Here is a 6,571-nt window from a genome sequence, read left to right as displayed (position 1 = left end):
GCTTTACTACCTGTCAGCTGCAGAGCCACTAAAATCTCTTGCTCCTTCAGTAATTATCTATCTTTGCTGCTTCAGTTCTTCAGCTACTCATTATACCCTCCCCAGCATTCACACTGTATGCTTCTTGCTAATCTCTCTAATACTTGTTGTTGCACTCTCTGTTAGTTACTGCTATTAATCACTAGACTGCAGCATATTTGATGATTTCAGTTGATATCTTATTGTTAAATACTTAAGTTGCATCTCATTAGTTTAATTTTTATTCTTGCTACAGTAGGATTGCTGAGTTTTCAAAGGTAATAACAGTAGCATCCTTAGAGGATATTCAGACATAGCTATGCTAATGGTACTCAAACTACAGCAGTCTTGCAATGGGGTGAATATATTTTTTTAGAACTGAAAAAAGTATCACATAAAACATAATTTGTCTTTTAAAAGTGCATCTCAGCAGAAATGGCTAAAAACTCTCATTTTTGTCCTGACTTATCTGCTGTGTGATTTATAAAACCGTTCAGAGTTTGTTGCAGTGATCCCAGGGAAAGAGAAGGTCATGTTACACACCTTTCTCATTTTAATATTAGTTTTACTTCAGACTTCTAATTTACTTCTCTTTTCAACCATAGTCAATCTTGTCAAGTAGAAACTTCAGCAGAAGGACTGGCAAGAGGGAGCATGTTCTAGCAGCCTTTGAACATTCTTGGTTGCTTGTTAAGGGAGAGGTTATCATCTCCTTCTATCTTACTGTAGCCTCATAAAAAAAAAAAAAAAGAAGAAGAAGAAGAAAAAAAAAAGTGTGTAAGGTGGAAAGAGTTTTCTACAGGTATATTATATTGCTTCAGGACTGGTGTCCTTGCTTAGTCATTGTCTTCAAGCTATCCAGCACAGGTTCCTTTGACATCTTAATGTAAAGTAAAGATCCCGTGCTTTCTGAAATTGCTAACACACAGACTGGGAGATGTTTGCTGGACAGTTTTAGACACAAATGTCTAGCGGAGATAGACATCTTTTATCCTGCCTTATTGTTGGAGAATAAATTAGAGGTTTCCTGAAGGTATTTCTTCAGGCCTCAGCTCTAGAGATGCTACAGCGGTATCCCACCACAGCAGCTTAGGACAAGAGCGCTTTGCAAAATCCTCCCTTACAACATATGAATGTGAAGATTTCAGAAATATTTGGGCAAAAGGATAAAAACGGGCATTCTTACACTTCTTGTGATTATATGCAGCAAGGGAAGCCAGCAATAAAAACTAAAAACTTGGGATCTCAGTCACACTGAGTTAAGTACCAGCATCCATGAGTGACACAAAAAGTCCCAGTTGCAGAAATACAAAAGGTTTATTTCTACAGAGGCGATGCAGCATTCATATTTGTGTGTGGTCAGCATTGCCTTTAAAATATGAAACAGTAGGGCACATGTTAATGAAATGACATACTGAGCTGGGTCATCCAACTCAACAATTACTCCCTAGGATAACAAATTACTGCAGACCCTGCACAGATGGCACCAAGATGCATCATCAAATGTATTTTCAGAAATTTGCTGTCAATCACCAAGGTGAAAAATCAGAAGTGCGCTGAAAAGTGTTAATTCAAGTTGAATAACATCAGCTGAAACATTGTGTGAAGTGCAGGTACTGTGCTATTGCCCCCTGCTTCTTTTGTGAATATACAATTAGCTTAATAGTTAGCATTCTCACATGAATAGGCCCCAGTAATATTCTCAGTTGTTGTCTGCTTGCCCTGATAATCTACCAAGCTATTTGTCTATGTCAGTCTGATATAAAGGGCACTCCAGAATATGTGGATAGATATATATCAAAAAGCAGCAGTCAGACACCATAATGAATTAGATTGATAGGGTGGTCACTCATTTAGCAGGCTGGTCTCTAAAATAACAGCCAGCCCTCGTTATGTTATCCTGCATATAATTTGAAGGAAGGGCTGCAGGAGATGTCAGCATAAGGATTTTTAAACAGCTCTCATTGCTACCAGGTCCCTGTTTCTTGCTGTCAGTACTCTGCTGCTAACTGAACATCCGCAGTCCTGTCCTAAATTCAATGATGGGCATTTCTGCTGTTGCTACCAGCAGCTGTTCAGTGTAATTTCATGACATGATACATCAGGGTAGAATAATACTCAAAGCAGCCATGTCTATGTCTGAATGCATGTGAGTGAGTGAGGGGAGGACTCCAAACAAAGTCCTGCCTCCTGGCAGGAGATCACTGTACCACAAGGTCCTGCCCTGATCATAGAATCATCAAATCATAAAATCACCGAGGTTGGAAAAGACCTCCAAGATCATCTAGCTCAGCTGTACATCTACCACCAATATTTATCCATTAAACATGTTCCTCAGTACAACATCTAAAAGTATCTTGAACACCCCCAGGGACAGTGACTTCACCACCTCCCTGAGCAACCCATTCCAGTGCCTGACCACTCTTTCAGAGAATAAAGTTTTCCTAACGTCCAACCTGAACCTCCTGTGGTGCAACCTGAAGTCACAGCTTCTAGTTCTATTGCTAATTATGCAGGAGAAGAGGCCAGCCCCCACCTCACCCTTGTGCCTGTTCAGAGTGTGTTTGGGCCCTAAGCACTGCTGGGGTCCTTTGGGGGTTAGGTGAGGCTCTTCAGCAGCAACCAGCTGTTTTAGGGCATTGATTCTTGGTATTCATGGCCAGAAGAGCTCAGTCAAGAACCCTTCCTGCTCTTCTCATCTCCATTGTTCAGTAAAAACCTGGAACAGTCTTCTGCCACTGGCACACTGATGAGTCCAACACCAAGGTTGGAACTAGATGGTAACTAGATTTTTGTGATAAATAACGTTCACCACTGCAATAATTCTGTGTCTGTATAGGGCTGTACTAATATTTTTGACTGAAATATTTCTAAATGCAGCATATTCTTTGTGAATATTTTAGATGTAAATAACTGGGCCTTTCTTGTGCAATTGAGACCTGACTGGGGAAGCAGGGTGCAGTACCACAGAAGAACAGTGATGGGATAAGGATCAGGAGTTCCTCTTTGTCCTCTGTAGCTCAGAAGTTTTACACAGGACAGCAGCAGATCTTTTGTTCTCTTAATTGTCCTCTGTGCTTGGTGTCCCAGCTCATTTATCTGCAAGGTTGTGGACTAAGAAATGACAACCTGACCCCACTTCTTTGCCATTACCTGGTAATTTCCCTATCTCAAAGTACAAGTAATGAATTACACCACCCCATCTTCCTCATGAACATGTGTCCATTCAGCATGCGTGTGCACCCTCTACCGCACTCCACATTTATGCTGTGCCATATTGTGCATGTTGTAACATTTTTTCTTGCTCACTGTGACAGGCGGCTTCTGTTCAGACGTGCCACCTGACATGTCTTTTGCTTTTTCACAAAAACAAATCTCTGAGTGCTATAAATTGGTCCCACGTCCAAAGTGGGACCTCTTTTAGAAAGGTCAAGATTCCTCCTCAAAGCTCCAGGAATGACCTACCAGCAGACATGGGCTGGTGGAACAAACGGCTGGGCAAACCCGGGGATGGGCAATCATTATTTAGGTAAGTAGTTCATTCTGGAAATGCACATTTAAGTGTACAACCAGTTTGGAAAGAGTCTTTTCATATCTCAAGGTTGGAATTCCACAAGAAATGTGAAATGCTGTTGACATAATAACCAGGCTAGCTTCTCTGTAAGTCCATTAAGGAGCTCAATGATGTGTAGACTGGATGTGGTTAAGAGTGGGCAAGTAGCCTTCATTCAGATATCTTCTGAGCATGCAACTTTAAATTCTTTTAATATTATTAACAGTATTTCCAAGACTAAAATGCTTAGAGGGTGAATTCCCCTGAAAGAGCCTTGACTGGAAACATCATTGCTCCTGGCACCGTTCTCTGGCCTGGAAGGGCAGCAGCAGTAAAAGGCCATTATCCTCTGTAATGCTTTCAGGATGTTGAAGGGCAATATTTTTGACAGCAAAAGGCTGCCAAAATTTGGGATTCCTGAGCCCTTCTCCAGATTCTAGAGATTTTTGCCTCATCTCATCCCAGCCTTCTTCTATCCATCCATGTCTTCTCCACCTCCTCTTCCTTTTGTCAAATCCCAGTTTTCCACCCAAGGTCCCTCTGCTCCCGACTCATGAGTTGTCATTCCCTCAGTCTCATCCTCTCTCCTGTCCTCTTCTGTTCAGTCCCAACTCCTGCTTTCCCTGCTGAACTCCTCTACTTTCTACTTGAACCTTTTCACCCAGGTTCAAAGCAAAGACAGTGGTGCTGGCTTATGTATAGCTTGGTGAGAGTGCTGGAGCACCTGCAGTGGAAACAGGACATGCACTATGCATCCTGTAGAGACAAAACACAGAGCAGGTGGAACAGCATTGCAGGAAAACAGCAGAAAGGGACCTTTCATTACTTTTCTTCAATGTATTTCAAGCTTCTGAAGGAAACAGGTGTCAGCAATTCATAGTGATCAAAACTAGAGACTGTTTGCTTAACATTCTGCCCAGACATTTTCTAAGAAAACAGCCTAAAAATTTAGCCTGATGCAATTAATCCCAGTTGGCCAATTTCTAGGAAAATGAAAAACTCCATAAGGATAATTAAAGACAGCACTGATTATAGATGCTTCTACCTGTGCTGCCCTAAATTGAAAATTTAGCTTCAATTTCTTCTTCTTTTCAAAATAAGCTATATTTCTAATCAGGAATATTTCATTTTAGCAACCAAAGGAAATTGCTGATGTTTCCAAAGCTGTTCTCATGTGGTCTGATTTGCAGTTTGGCAGTGCACACAGACCCAGACAGCATGGGGATATCAAGCGCTCAACATTTTATAGGTGCTTTGCTGCAAATCAGTCACAGCCCTAAGAGCCTAGAAATACCAAGTCAATAAAACCAGAAAGAGCAATCCTCTTCTGTCAATAATGGGCACTAAAGAGTGGCCAGCTGAAGCATTTCCTTGAGGGCACACTAGAAGAGGTCTCTCAGAGCCTGTATCTCTGAAAGCTTTACCCAAACTATCCTCTCATTTCTAGCTGTCCAAGAACAGGGGAGGATAGCTGGCTTTGCTGGTTATTGTGTATCAGAGTAAAAGAATTTGAAATGTGGTACCTTTTAGGGCTTTCTTCCTTTCCCATTTCCATGCTGTAAATACAAAGTCTTTTAGTGGGATCATTACTAAGTACAGCACAGAATACCACCATTACGCTGATGAAGAAAGCTGTGCATTTATGGCCTTGTAAATGGGGGCTTGCTTTTAAAGAAATTTTGAAAGATGCTGCTATCTGAATGAATCAGCAGTTATCTATTCCCAAAACCTGAGAAGGTCCTTGCTCTCAGCAGAGGTCATCTGCCTCAAGAAGTTGCTCAAAAGTCCCCAGTCTATCACCATGCTGTATGTGCTAGTGGAGTCTTTTTTTATTATTTTTATTCAGTTGCATTATTCTAAGGCCCTGTCACAGGACTCTTGGTAGGGCAGCTGACGTCATTGCAGCTGTACATTATATTGATGTGATGGGCTATTGTGACACATTATGTCCACCCAGCTATTTATTTATTTATTTATTTAGTGCTTCAGCTGCTGTTTATTATTTCTAAATCCTTCTCCAGGCTTTACTTGGGCTATATTTAAGAGCTACTTGCTGAGCTATATGCTGGTTTGCCTCTGTGCTCATACACCACCCGCTGTTTGAAGTTTTGCTTTTGAATATGAAGTCAGACAGAGAGCTTAATCCTGAATGTCTTCCAGAATAACATTTCTTCTTCTTCTTCCATTCAAACAGTTATGAATTTAGAGTGAATTTGTACCTCTGCTTCTTGGTTTTAATACTAATGTACAAAACAAAATAGAAAATGTGATAACTGTACCTTAGCAAATTATCTATGGCATAGGATGCGCTTGTGTGGAACAGCATGTTTGCATATGTGTATTTACAATATGCATTATTATACAAACGTAATGGATATTAAATAGGAATATGCAATCTGTACACCAAAAAAGCCTATAACCATATTTCAGGATGTTAGTGTTATGAGCTTTTATATTCCCATAATAATTTTATGTGCACAGTATGAGATACTGTGTAACAGTTGTATTTGCTGTTCTATGTTTGCAATTGCATTACAAACGCTGCTTAATATTATACTATCTTGTAGTATGCAGATGTCACAGAACACGTGAATATTTTATGATAAAATGCACATAGTGCAACTTGTCCCCTGAAGGGAATCCCCTAATTTATAAGTGCTTGATGAAAATGTTGAGATTCTACTTGATATTATTTATTTTTGATAAGATAGCAGGAAAGCTACAGTGCAGGGGATAATTTTGATGGATCTGCTATGACAGATCTGGTGTTTTATAATAAAACATTCTACCCCAAAGAAATCAGTTCTCCCATAGTGTTAGCTCATAGGAAACCCAGCTCCATTAACAGCCATGTGTTGGTAACATTGCTGCATGCATATGCTGAAAACTTATTTTAACTTAAGATTTACACAGCAAACATAAAGAAAGCACAGGGTTTTGGATGGACTTAAACTAGCTGCCATGCATTAGTTCCCCACACAAAATAACTGCAATATTTAT

The sequence above is a fragment of the Coturnix japonica genome, chromosome 1 (genome assembly GCF_001577835.2).
Source record: "Coturnix japonica isolate 7356 chromosome 1, Coturnix japonica 2.1, whole genome shotgun sequence".
Lineage (NCBI taxonomy): Eukaryota > Metazoa > Chordata > Aves > Galliformes > Phasianidae > Coturnix > Coturnix japonica.
The sequence above is the reverse complement of the archived record's forward strand: the minus strand, read 5'-3'. Positions refer to the sequence as shown.